Raw genomic sequence first — 13,844 nt, 5'->3', positions numbered from 1 at the left:
GATTTGCTGGTTACAAACAGGAAAAAAGCAAAGAACAATAGAACTCTGTCCATAATGCAGTTTGATCAAATACCTACTCTGTTAATGCAATTTAGGGTGCAGGAATAGTTAAAAATGTTTAAAGGGGAAAAAAAATGGTGAAAGCTTTGCATCACATTTCCAGCTGGCATAGAGAATTTGTTTAATTTAGTGGTGTTTACTTGGGTCTGGTAAAACATGTATTTAAATTTTGAAGTCCAGTGGAAAATACCTTAATGAGGAGTAGTTTTCACCAAAAGCTTAAGAAATTCTAGTTGGATAGTGTGCTGTACAAAGCAGACCTCAAGGAAAGGAAATATTATCATAGCTACCAAAATAAGGTGGTTTGCAAACAGGATTCCTAACAACTTACCATTTATTTCTGTTCTTATCAGAGATCTAAATTCAAAATTTCATAAGCAAATACTGCCTATTAAATACATGATTTTTACCGAACAATTGTTATGTTAAAATAATTCTATTTACCTATGCTTAAGTAAAAAAAAAAACCCTTTAAAAAATTCCTATATTTCCTGTGATTCTTATTTTTTTTTCCATTTTCACTGAAAGCAAGGGAAAGACAGTGACAAACTGACACTGTTTGTAGGGGTTGTGGCATTCATTCAAGAGGTAAGAAAGCTGTAATTCATATCAGTAGTAGCAACCATTTGTTTACTTAAAACAAAATCGTATCAACTACAGATAATACACATCTATCACTCTAAAGTACCCTCTAATTGAGTAATTAAGCTATAAAATAGCATGTAGGAAAAGCAGGTTTAAACTTCCTGAAGCAGAGAGGAGAAATAACTCAGATTTCCCACAGCCAAGGGAATGATTTATCCCTTGCCCCTACTGGGATGCTGCTTCACCTGTGTGTCTACAATTTTAGGAATCTCTTGTAAAACTTTTCTCCCCCCAAAAAAGCAACTTGATAAATTCAACCCAAATTCACATAAAATTTTGGCATTCTAATTGTACATCCTTAAACCACTATAAATATTTATTTTCCCTGATTCCTACTGGACGATTTATGAAAAAGAATTTCATTTATGTTTTAATGAACTATCAATTTCTATGTGTGGTCTGGACTATATCTTTTTAAATCTTCCTTTTGAGTAGCGGAACCAAACAAACATCAGTTATACAGACTGAAGCAAAAGACCATTTCTGAAAATCCTGTTGTATCTGGACACTTTGGAAGCTATACAGAGCTTACAAATAGGCTGCATATAGAATACCATGTTGCCTGCTTTTCTATCCAAACCAGGTTTTAAAGGTCTGCTGGAAACTACACTAACAAGTTTGAGTTGATGTTTTCAGACTTTATAAAAAAAACCCACCAAAACCCCACCATATTAATGCTTTGCCTTGATTAGTTTTGAAAATGTTTTGTTTTACTGGGTGTCGTGGTTTAAGCCCAGCCGGCAACAAAGCACCACAAGGCCACTCGCTCACTCCTCCCCCCCGCCCCTGGTGGGTTGAGGGAGGAGAAAATATAAGGAAAAGCTCGTGGGTCGAGACAAGGACAGGGAGGGATCACTCACCACCTATGGTCATGGGAAAAAAACCAGACTCAACTTGCGGAAAAAACAAAACCAATTTAATTTACTACCAATCAAATCAGATTAGGATAATGAGAAGTAAAACCAAATCTTTAAACACCGCCCCCGCCCCCCCCTTCCTTCATGGCTCAACTCCACTCCCGGTTTTCTCCATCTCCTCCCCACAGCGGCACAGGGGGACGGGGAATGGGGGTTACGGTCAGTTCATCACACATTGTCTCTTCCGCTCCTTCCTCCTCCTCACCCTTCTCCTGCTCCAGCGTGGGTCCTTTCCATGGGCTGCAGTCCTTCAGGCACAGCCCGCTCCAGCGCAGGCTTCCCCACGGAGCGGCGGCCTTCTTGGGGGGCATCCACCCCCCTGCTCCGGTGTGGGCTCCTCTCCCGGGGCTGCAGGTGGGCATCCGCTCCCCCACTCCCCTCCGTGGGCTGGGGGGGGGACAGCCTGCCGCCTCACCGCGGGCTGTGGGGGCATCCCCTCCTCCCTGCTCCTCCTCCCCTCCTTCTACACTGACCTTGGTATCTGCAGAGGGGTTCCTCTCACATCCCAGTCTCCTGTTCCTCTCACATCCCAGTCTCCTCTCTCGCTGCAGGTTCCCCTTCTGAAATCTCTTCTCCCAGAGGCGCTACCGCCGTCGCTGAGGGGCTCGGCCTGGGCCAGAGTTGGGTCCGGCTTGGAGCCGGGGGAGCTTCCAGCACCTTGTCCCAGGAGCCAGCCCTGCGGCCCTTCCCCTGCTACCAAAACCCCATCACACAACCCCAAAACACTGGGCTAACTAATATGACCTTAAATTACACTTTTAAACCAAATTAAAGTTTATCAAGTTCTTCTCTGGGCAAGAGCATCATCTTTTTAGATGACAGACTACTGAATTATTATCTAATCCAATGCTGAGTGTTTTCAGATATGGGATGTTTGTGAAATAGAGAACACCGGTAGAGCTACTCTATATTTAAATAAAGTACTTTATATGGATGCCAAAAACCCTGGGAGATTTTAACAATTATGTATAAAAAGAACTTCATCAAGCGTAGTATTTCAGCTGGAGTCTTTTCAACATCAAGAAAAAACGAGAAAGTGGAAAAAAGGTATTTTTGCTCTTATTTTAGCTAGCTGGATTTACTTCTCATTTTCAAACTTTGTATCTTATTTTCAGCTCAGAGAGAGATATTCTCAGGTCCATATATTTATGGTTTTCAGATGATTTTTTTAAAAGGAAGATAGTGCGATTTTGTAACATTCTTTGTAATGTCATCTCTTCTCTTCTACTAGGGATTAAATGCTTTCACATCTTGGCCTATAGATTATTCCTCCAAAAAAGAACAGGAGAGCACCAGCTGCACTTTTTCTCCTCTCCAACAAAGTATGGTATGGATGAGAAGAAATATTTAGTCAAAAAAGACACTTAGTCCCTTTGATTTCATATAAAAGCTTTATGGGGTTTCATTACACTAAGAATGGAACACTATAAATTTGACTTCATGGTCTACTGCAATCAAGCAGTGCACAGTTACAAAAAATCACTTTGCCAACTTCATGAAGATTTGAATAATGACTTTGCTTATCACTTTAGATGAGTTAAAATGTGCTTAATTACATGCATGCCATCCCTGAAACACTCAGATTTCTTCCTGAACAAACTGCACAAACTTTTTCCTCAAAGATAATTAGAGATCTTCTTTAAAATTAATTACTCCAGATGATGCTTTATGTCACCTTTAATTCCAGCAAGCTTCTAATCTCTCTCACCAGACTGAAGGATATATATCATTGTCCATTCCAGTGGAGAATTTCCTGGGATGTTGAATAAGATTTTCATACAACAGACTACTTCACATTTGCCTGTACAGTTGTTCCCTATCAGGGAAGTACCACTGAGCTCTGTGTCATAAAACCTTGTCTGTCAGAGATTTTCCTTCATTGTGAGTGTTCATTATCTCTGCTTTTTACAAGTTAAGGCTTGCTTCTGCTGACAGTGGAAGAACTCCAGCCAGCCATCTAATACGTCACGGTAACAACTAAAATGATCACAAAATTCTCTGGATAGTCTATTTCACCAAACCAGACAAGCTGGCATTCTCTAGGACTAGAGAAAGAGGAAAATTTTGATGGGTGAACACTTTTTGAATCCCTCTGTCATAAAAAAATGGTGCTTTTAGCTGTGATTTAACTTATCTTTGACTGCTCTATGGTGTGGCCACATCTACAGAGTGAAGAAGTTCCATGCAATACTAGTTTACTTCTGGATTTCCATATATAAATTTGCCTTTTACCAGATGTATTAAATGTGTATCAGTGTTTGTGGCTGAAATTGCTAAAATAAAATTTCTAAGTTTCTGATATGATCTCAATATTCAGTATCGCTGCCAGCTTTCTTTGAACATGTATTACTTAAAAGCAGATGATGCAAAACAGTTTAAAAATTGGGTTGTTATGCCGATCAAACATTTAGAGTAAAAGTTTCATCCTACTGTATACTTAAAGCATTCCTTCGTAAGACTAAGAATTGATGAAAGACAGCTTTCCATGGAAATGCTGTTGAGGTTCCTAGTATTTCTCTGTGAAATGCACAGTAGAGTAAATTATGCCTGAATATGTGTATCGTTACATGTGAGTGCGGCTGGGGGCCTCAGCAACTGGATTTTCCCTTTGAATATACAAAGGGAAGCTCCCTTTTCCCTTACAGTGACCTGCTGAGGTCTCTTGTAAGGTCTGTAGGTTACAAAGCTGAAAGCTGAGGATGGTTTGTGCTACATTTCTATTATAGGAAACCAACAAAGAAGATGACACATTGACTTTTTTATCCCTTTCAGGTAGCACTGTGAAAAATGTCCTGAAGTCCTTTTTTAGGCTGAAATGTCCATTTCTAGGCTGAGGTTCTGAAATGTGGCTGATCATTCCAGAAAAACATGATTGCCTTGTAAGAATAAGAGATGTTCAAAAGCACAGACTGAGTACCATTAGCACAAACATATCAGGGGTCCTTGGTGGCCAACAGATTAAGACACAAACATTGTACACCCTTCAGAGAGAGAAGAAATTAAGCAGCTGTGTGGAAGGAGCTAGGAGGGTACATTTGACACATGTACTCTGTGCAAGTCAATTGACTTTAACCAAGATTTTTCACTATGTCTGTACTTTAAACACAGTTCCTGTATTTCTTTTTCTTTTGATTTTATTTTTCTTTAAATTACTACTACCTGGGAAGTAACTGTCTTGCTCTTCTTATTGTCTTCATAATATTTGCTCTTTGTTGCGATTGGCCTACATATCTTCTATTATTTAATGTTTACTGAAACATTAAATACTTTTCCAGAAGTCTGAGTCCATACACATTTGATTTGCTATTTGATACCTCATATGAGAATCAAGCGGAAAAGACTGCTGACTGTAGCTTACATACCTCTTTCTGTCAGCAGGAGCTGACGACAACTTAATGAAACTATTCAAACTTTCAAAGTCAATTCAAAGTTTGACATGGCAACTGAACAATGAACCATCGCCTACAAATCAGTTTGGGCACATCAACGGAATACAGAAAAGATGGGAACTGACAGAAGAACTTGATGTTCCTCCAGTAGATTTCCATTACTACAATGCAAAGCCAAAGACAACGCAGTTGGACTATGACTGGAAAGATAACTTATACGGACCCTGCATCATAATTCAAGTGGTAGTTTTACAACACAGACGAATTGTTTCCTAACCCTTTGGCAGCCCAGCCTCACACGAGGACATGGTGATGATCTCTGCCTCGCCAAGCTGAGCTGCAGACCCCCACTGCGTTTTTTATTCAAGCCCTGCGGCTTGACCCATCCCTCTGGCGCTAGCAGTATCTCTTCTTTCCACCTTTGACTACAGCTGATATTTCCTCACCTTCTTTATCTTCAGCACCCTCCTTACCCTCTGGGGTGCTTCTCTGCATCTACTGAGGTGGAGTTACTAAGCCTGTGTGGATTGTGCTCACCCTTCTCAGAACCATTTGCGTGTCTCTGCTCCATGTTACCCAGACTTTCCAAAGGCATTTATTTGGCTTCTGCACCTCTCCTGCAGCATGAGTACTGCAGCCTGTATTGTCTCCGAGAGGCACATCTCTCCAATTGCTAATCACTGCTGCAATTAACTGCTGGAATATTTTCACATCTCTCCAATTGCTTCTGATGAGATATACAAACCATTAAGAATTTCTACAGGGTGCAAAAAACCAAGCCTTATATAAAAACCTCATGCCCTTGGAAGAACTGCCTGCAGAGCTCCCACTTACAAATTACCAGAGTGCATCCATGAGAGGAAAAAAAAAAGTTTCCTACAACAGTTAGAAAAGCAGGATTTAAAATAAAAAAAACTAGAAGAGGATCACAGTCAGAGACATAAAAACATTTCATCTTGGCTTGCAAAGTTGGGTAGCAAGGCATCTGGCAATGAGAAACATCTTGGCTAATGAAAGAGGCAGTGACAAAACGTGTAAACAGTGAGGAAAGTGAGATTTAAGGAAGATATGCAGATTAAAATGAAGGAAAAGTAGCCTATGAGCATAAAAGGCAGAAAACAGCTCAAGACATTTTTGTTAGAAAAGAATTAGTGAAAATTAGTACCATAAGGCCTAGATCAAGAGGCCTTCTGGAACTTTTTATTTCAGAATGAAAAGTTACAGAGGGAAAAAAGAAGTTTATGGAACTGAGTCATTCAAATAAAAGCCATGAAGACTCCTTCTTGGGTGCACTTGGCAGCAATGAGAATGTGCAGTTTATTCCACTATTATGGGAACATCGAGTTCAGTGTCCTGTTCAAGGAAACATATGTGCACCTGTGTATTTTAATGGGGCTTGGGCATGTGCTTAACCACTTCTCAAAAGGGTTTGGGGCTCACTATAATAAAAAGAGGTTTTATTGTTTTGGGGGCTTTTTTAGAGATACTAAGATCGTGAGACTTTACAGTTAAAATAGTAAGTTTTTATAAAGATAATTAATTCAATGAAACTTCACAGTAGAGGAAGAAATCTATCTTTTAATGCAAACTGGTTTTGCAGATACAGCCCTCCCATATTCATTGTTAAGCAGTCTTGTAGTTAATGAAATTTTGGGCTGGTGTTCAGATGTGTCTGTATGAAGTTATCTTCAGGAAAAAAGCATTATTTATGTACTTAACCATTGAAGTAAGAATTAAAGCCCATTTTAAAGCTAAACATATGGTTAAAATAATTTTTTTTTCTTTCTCTTAAATTGTACATAGATGCAATCATTTGCACCTACAACTTTGTTCACAGAATTCAAACTCAGTCAAACTGGGCTTCTTACCTGCATGGACTTTTCTGTCCTGAGGTCCTTCCTCCATTTCAGCAAGATAAGGAAATCTGGAAAACTTTTTCTCAAATTATCCACGAAGCTTGGCGAAGCTCAATGATAGAATGCCATTCCTCAGACAAGACCAGCCAACACACTCTCTTTTAAGCCCAGCACAGAAAGTCAGAGGACTTCTCTGAGATGGCTAGCATCCAAACAGAGCAATACTTCAGAGCATTTTAAACTGAGCCATAAACTAAAGAAGATACTTCACAGAACAGGTGTGTTAGTTACTACACCTCATAAAAGAAACGAGTACATTTGGCATCCATTTCAGATGCGAACTGGAGCTAAGAATAGAAGCTAAACATAAAGGAACGACAGCAAGGAAATCAGACAGCAACAGCAGCACTGGTGGGAGTTTTGAAGGTAATGTGGGAGAACAATACTTATGTAGAAGGAGAGAGGGGACAGGAAGGAGTGAGGATTGCTATGGGGGAGCCAGGACAATGGGAGGGATTTTCCTGGATGGGTGACAAATTCCTTTTTCAGGAAGGGGAGTCTAGCTCCCCCTCTGCCCTGATTCTCCTCATCACTGAGTCACCATGGTCATATATAAAAGAAGCAGATATAATCTCTACCTAGATTTTGGCTGGAAAAAATTATCTTCTAAGGTACTTTAATGGGGAATATAACACACAGGTTTCCTTTTTAATTAAATATTAAGATTTGACAAGAAATCAAAGTTAATTTTCATAACCTGGCCTTCAGTTATGGATATTTGCCTTAAGCAGGCACAAAAGAGGGCTTTTCGATTTCAATACTGTAGCAGAAACAGCAGATAATACAAAAGATATGAATGACAGCTTTACAGTCCTGGTTTTCAGATTAATCTTACAGCCTTTATTTAAACAGTTTCTTTCAGTAGAAGCTAAGAAATGGTTAAAAGTCTGTTTCAATTTTCTGCCACTAGAAGTGTTCAATGCAAGGAAAGTCTGCAATGGATGTCAGGAGTTCCCACTGCTGCTCTTCAGTGTGGAGAAGAACAGGGCAAAGTGACAACAACCTACCACAGAATTCAAGAATGCAGTAAAAAAAATAAAAAAAATCTTAGTCTACTTTTGCATTCAATTAGCCTCACCGCAGTAAATGCTGGTCAAAGTAAAATATAGATATATATGTACACACTCAGTTTTTATATAAAGTTTTTCATTGTTCAAGCAAAGGTTGGCAAATATAGAGCTGTGAGAATTACTTGCTGTATGGAACAGAAAACAAATCATCACCATGCTGAGGTATATTGATTACTTAAGGGCGTCTGCTTTTTTCAAAGAATTTCAAGTGAGCTTACATATTTTAGGAAAGCAAAATCATTAAGCAAGACTGTAATATTCCATTTTTATTTCAAGAATAGATTAAACTTAAAATAGCTCTATAAAGAGGTGCAAAGAGGAAAACACACTGCTAGGTTTAATGTATTTAGATTTCTTTTTTATGCATTTAAATGAATAATTATTTATGAACTTTGCTCCAATTTAATGTTCAAACTTGCTAGTAAATTGTCTTTTGACCAAAAAGCTTAAAATGTTTTCACCTTCCTTCTGACTCAGTTTTGTGAGTTTACTTTCAGCTCTCACACTACAAATCCATCAACATGTTTTGCTTTAACCAGCAGACTGAGCAAACAGGCCAAAATATTCATTGGCTGACAGAGAATTAAACTGCAGTTTTTTATGCTTAAGAAAGTTCTGCTCGGATCAGTGCTGGAAGAGTATCACACGTGGACAGTTTGTTCTCTGGCTGCCCTATAGATACACAGACCTCTGCCTTCGCCATGTCTGTAAATCCAATATCCTTCATATGAATAAAAGCTACAAAACTGGTTTTAGAAAGACCTCTACCATTCACGTAAATATTTGCAAACAGGCAAACTGAATTTGTTATGGAGATTGCCACACATTATCACATGAAGCTGTTCAAACTTTACCACCCATGCGATTGTGTCCAGTGTCTAAGAAAGCAACTCGGCACTGCTGGAGAAAGGGACAGACAGCACCTGGCTTCCAGTCCTGAAGCGAAAGAAAGGAACTGGTCTTGCTACAGTAGCTTCCGAAAGTGGAAGGGTAAGAAAAGGCCACTGAACAACATCTTTGGGTGGGCTCTGGCTGCCCAGTGTCCCATCTTCATCTATCAAGTAGAGCAATCTTGCCAGAATGGTTGAAGCAATAAGGAAGTTCAGTGCTGGCTCCAGGTTTCACCTAATGAAATATATAAAACTATAGCCACTGACTAAAATACAGGTCTTAACATTTCTAACATTTGTAATGTTAACAGACCTTAAATTTGAATGTCCCTAAACGACTTCCCTATCTGAGTTGAAGCCAGACTGCAGGTATGCATTCTTTAGCCTTGACCTTCAATAAGATCCCCTCTGGTATACAGAGAAGTGCAATAACTAGGCAAATTCTAGCCCATTGTTCAGCGTTATTGTACAAATCTTATTTTTGGTTAATGACCACAGAATTTTCTTACAGTGCAAGAAATATTAAGTAAGAAATTTATAATTTATTTCTCTAGAACAGACATGGAATAGCATTGAAAGGTCTTGTAGATTTACAGTTAATAGGTTTTCAAAAGACTTTTCTTCTTGCATACATTCATTTTATTTGTTACTCATTCTCCAGAAGATACTTTGACTCAATATTGAAACTCATCTGGGTGGTTGTGTCTGCCTATTAGCATAGCTTCAATAATTTGTGTCAACAGGAAGCTGGAATGAACAGAGCTCATTTCTTTTATATGTTCCTCCCTGCAGAGTGCCTACAAGTTTCCTGCCTGTGCCCCAATCTGTTGCTCAAGATTATTAAAGTACAGCTTGAAGGGGGAAAAGCACAAGAGTGCAACTTCTAACAGCAACACATGAAGGAGGAGAAAAGCAGGTGAGGGAGGATACTATAATACCATCAGAAAGCAACAAAGGGCAATTAAAACAGATCTTCCAAAGAAAGCAAGGTAATAATAGAGAAATGAAGCGTTCATTAAGGGTAGAAAGATGAAGACAGATCAGTAGAAAATCATCTGCAAAAGAAACGCAAAGCAAAATACAGCACGTGAAGGCATAGAATTATATAAGATTGGCAAAAGGAGCAAAAAAGAAAAATGTCAACAAACTTGCAGAAAAGTATTTGGCTGTCCGCTCACAAACTGTAGGAAAAGAGACAAAAAAGAACTGTGAGATTTACAATACTACCAAGTGTGACAAAAGGAAAAGCCATAACCAGCCTTCCCTCAGAATGATTGCAGATGCCTTCCCTCAGAATGATTGCAGATGAGCAAGGAAATAAATTTTGGCATAACAAAGTGTTCTATGGCACTTCTCTCCCATTTAAAACCCTTAATAACAATAAATTCCTACAATGAAGCAGACAAAGTCCCAGTGATCTTTGGAAGATGTTTCAGTACAAGATGGGTTCACATCTGGAGCTCTATGTAAAAAATGCCAAGATCTTTCAGCTGTCTTTAAAAATAATACCTGCGTCTCTGTCTTCTGGGTCTTAATTCCACTCTGCCAACTTTTGACCAGAAAACAGTTCCCACTTTTTTCCTTTATTTCCCACATTACTGGACCGATAGAGCAGTTTGTCACTATGCCAACAGAGTTGACTTCACTTGAGGCCAAGCCTGCTCAGCACCCAGCTTTCCCATCCACGCAGTGACAGACGTCTCTTCACAAGCTGCTACAGCTATGCCGTAACTTGACACACTGCGGTGGGCTTTCTACATCCCCTCCCCAACTACATCGAGTCAGTAGTTCAAGCTAAATACAGACTCTTCCACCAGCATGGCAACAGCTAACTAAGGTCACAGTGCTCACAAAGGTTTTTTTGGAGACCCATTATTACATTGTAGGTTGTGCCATCTCCTTCACCAGAGTAAAAGTGTAATTAAAGTCTCAGTAGATCCTTGAAGCCTTCTGTACCAACCACTGTTACGTAGCCTCCCAAGGCACACTAACAGGAGAACAGATCTGTGGCCAGCTACAGATGCTGCTGTTTTCCCTCTGCAGTAAAGAAACCAGAACTGCTATCGTGGAATTGGACTGATTTTATGAGAATTTTCTTTCTCTTCAGTCATATACACTTCGTCTATACAATTGCAGCAATTCTGTAATCTCTGCAGTGTTGAAATGCTTATCACTATCGGAACCTAGAAGTAGCAATCCAGATACTATAATGCATGTAATTAGTATGTCACAGTCCAGGTTTAACTGAAATAAAGTGTTCTATCTATAGCAGCCATAGACATTGAACCTTGCAGTCCCTGACAAGTAAGTCAGAGTCTACAGGTTCCCTGTACTCCAATTAACTCTACCTCACTGCATAATTCCACTTACTCGCAATCTGCTATACACAGTATGAGTGAAGAGCTAATAATCTGTGGTATTCCAAGACTGCACCCCTATCCCCAGTATTTGCAACCGAAGCTAAAATCAAGAGCAGGGTTCCATTGATGTAAACACTTAAGCATGCAAATTTCATGTAAATCTTAACAGGAAGTATGCAAAAGGATACATGTGGGACAGAAGAAATTTTTTAAAACTTCAACCCAATACACTGGAAAAATTAGATTTTTTTTTTTTAAATATTATTTCCCCAGTCTGAATCATAAGCATGAGATTTTACCTATTTTACCGAGCACCGTCATTATCATCACATTTTCAAGTTACTTCCGGCCTCTGCAATTACTTCACTTACCTACATCATGTACTATCAGAAAGATTACATACAATCTCATAAGCCTCAGTTAAGGAATGTCTCACTTATTTCTTGAATGACATTTTCTAAAGGAAAAGAGAGATAATAAAATATCCAGATTGTTACTTTAAATAACATCAAATCATAACTTGGGGTAATTAATTATGCTCTTTTTTCTTTTTACTATTATAGAACTTTCATAAATGCTTTACAACAGGTTCTGTGCACCATTAGACATGAGTAAAATTATAAGATGGATCATGAATCCAACAAGGAAAGTATAGATTTTTGCCTCACCTTAACTTCATGTAACTGTAAATTTAACTACGTAAAATTTTTGTCTCATTTGAATGGGACAAGTCATGCACAAAACTATTACTTCGCAACATGACAATGCAATGAAACATTCCAGCGTAGTAAGAGAGGGCATGAACCTTAAAACAGTTCCTCCACAGCTCTGCATGCACTCAGTAATAAAGAACTTAGTCTTTATTTATAAAACTTATGCTTTCCCCCTAGGTAAGTAGCTTTCTGACATTCTTACTAGCATTTAAGTGAAATCCATCTCACAAGCCAGGATCATGAATTTTTCATGAGGTAGGTAGTAAGTATTATCACAGAAGTGAAATAACAGGAGCACTGTAATAATCCCAAATCATTAACATATTTCAGTATGCAAACATTTCACCACACACATTCCTTTCAATATTTTCTTTGCCATGGTTGCAAGCATCCCAACTTTTCAAAGGGTTATATGCTTCTTTGAACTTTTGACATGCATTCGAAGGAACTATATATGTCCTGGAAAACACAAGCTTTAAGACTTCTTTTCAGAAATGTTTTTAGTATGTTCCTGGCCATCTTCCCACCACACCCCCATCTTTCAATAATATACCTCAGATCAAATACACATTTGCTGACTGTCTATTGGCAAAGGCATAGAAAACCATGTTTGTCTGCAGACACAGTACAAAAAGAGTTCTGCTGAAAAATTAAGGGCAGGTGCTTCAGTCTCTAATGCAGGGTATCAGTCTGCCCTCAGGGTTGAAGAGAGATGTTGTGCATCTGGAGCTGTATGTTCTTAAAAAAAAAAAGCAATGACCTAATACTTTGAAGAACAGTAATTTAAAAAACAAAAACCTTTTATGTTGGATTCTAACTCTCACACTTTTACAACTAGTCTAACCTTAGTGACTTCCTCTCCTAGCAATTCTATACTACTGATTTTACACTGATGTAAGTAAGATCAATTGTCCATGACTAATTCAAATTTTTTCATCCCTTAAAGGTCCATTCCATTGGACACCCTATTCCTTTGCCTGCTGTTAGAGAAATTGCAGTTCACTTCTGCCACTCAAGTTTTACCTGCAGGAAACTCAATCTACTTCTCATGAATTAATAAAGGTTGTTACTTATGGCTTTATCTAGAGTTCTGCTTTCTAATTTCTCGTAAGGCTTTTTGAACTTGCAATTTTTATAGAAACAGTTTTCATACAAATATCAGGTCATCTGTGTTAACAAAGGAATTGTCCAGAAAGGCATCCTTTACATGCTATGAAGAAAGGGGGCTAATCGATGGTACATCGAAGCACATGCTTGCTTACTTGCACTACTACAAAACTGACGTGGACACCCATGACTGCTGAATGTGCTTTCTGAAATTCTTTCTGACAGTAAGATGTACTTTATGAAAAGATACTTATGTGTATGAAGTGGAACCTACTTTTCTTTTTATATGAATGTTAAGATGACAAATAATATAAAATGTAATCGTAATTAGAGTGTATTCTAGTATTTAAGCCATGATGAAAAAGACAAATTTAAATAAGAAAATGGTCTTAACTGCAAACATACAATTTCAGTTTCACCCAATCATCAAGTTCTGTATATAAGAGATTAGACTGGCAGGTGGTTCAATACTTTTAGTCAGTGCTGTAAATGTTGAGCTGGTTTCCGATCAAGGAACTTGCAGAATAATTCTGCTAGTTTTTTCTAGTTACAGTTTAACTAAGTTTGTATCACTTCAACTTAAAGATCCGTCATTTTAACAGTGGGGAACACTGCTTGATTCCCTGGCCTAAAGTACATCTAGGAGCACGGCATGGGCATCAATGGGTTTTATGCTTAATGCCAGCATGCAGCAACAGACTGGGCAGCGCACCCCAAGGCATCCAAAACTAGACTACAGTTTATGGCAGGGATTTCACGTAGGCAGGGTAGCACGTA

At 38.7% G+C, this 13,844-nt stretch overlaps 1 protein-coding gene across 1 annotated transcript in view; it reads right to left on the bottom strand.

Annotated features, from left to right (window-relative positions):
- The window catches only part of SYN2 (synapsin II), a 192,623-nt gene that overhangs the window by 95,813 nt on the left and 82,966 nt on the right, over window positions 1–13,844 (bottom strand). The window lies entirely within an intron of this gene.

This window comes from Haliaeetus albicilla, chromosome 24, assembly GCF_947461875.1.
Source record: "Haliaeetus albicilla chromosome 24, bHalAlb1.1, whole genome shotgun sequence".
NCBI lineage: Eukaryota > Metazoa > Chordata > Aves > Accipitriformes > Accipitridae > Haliaeetus > Haliaeetus albicilla.
This window is presented reverse-complemented; position numbering and strand designations above follow the sequence as displayed.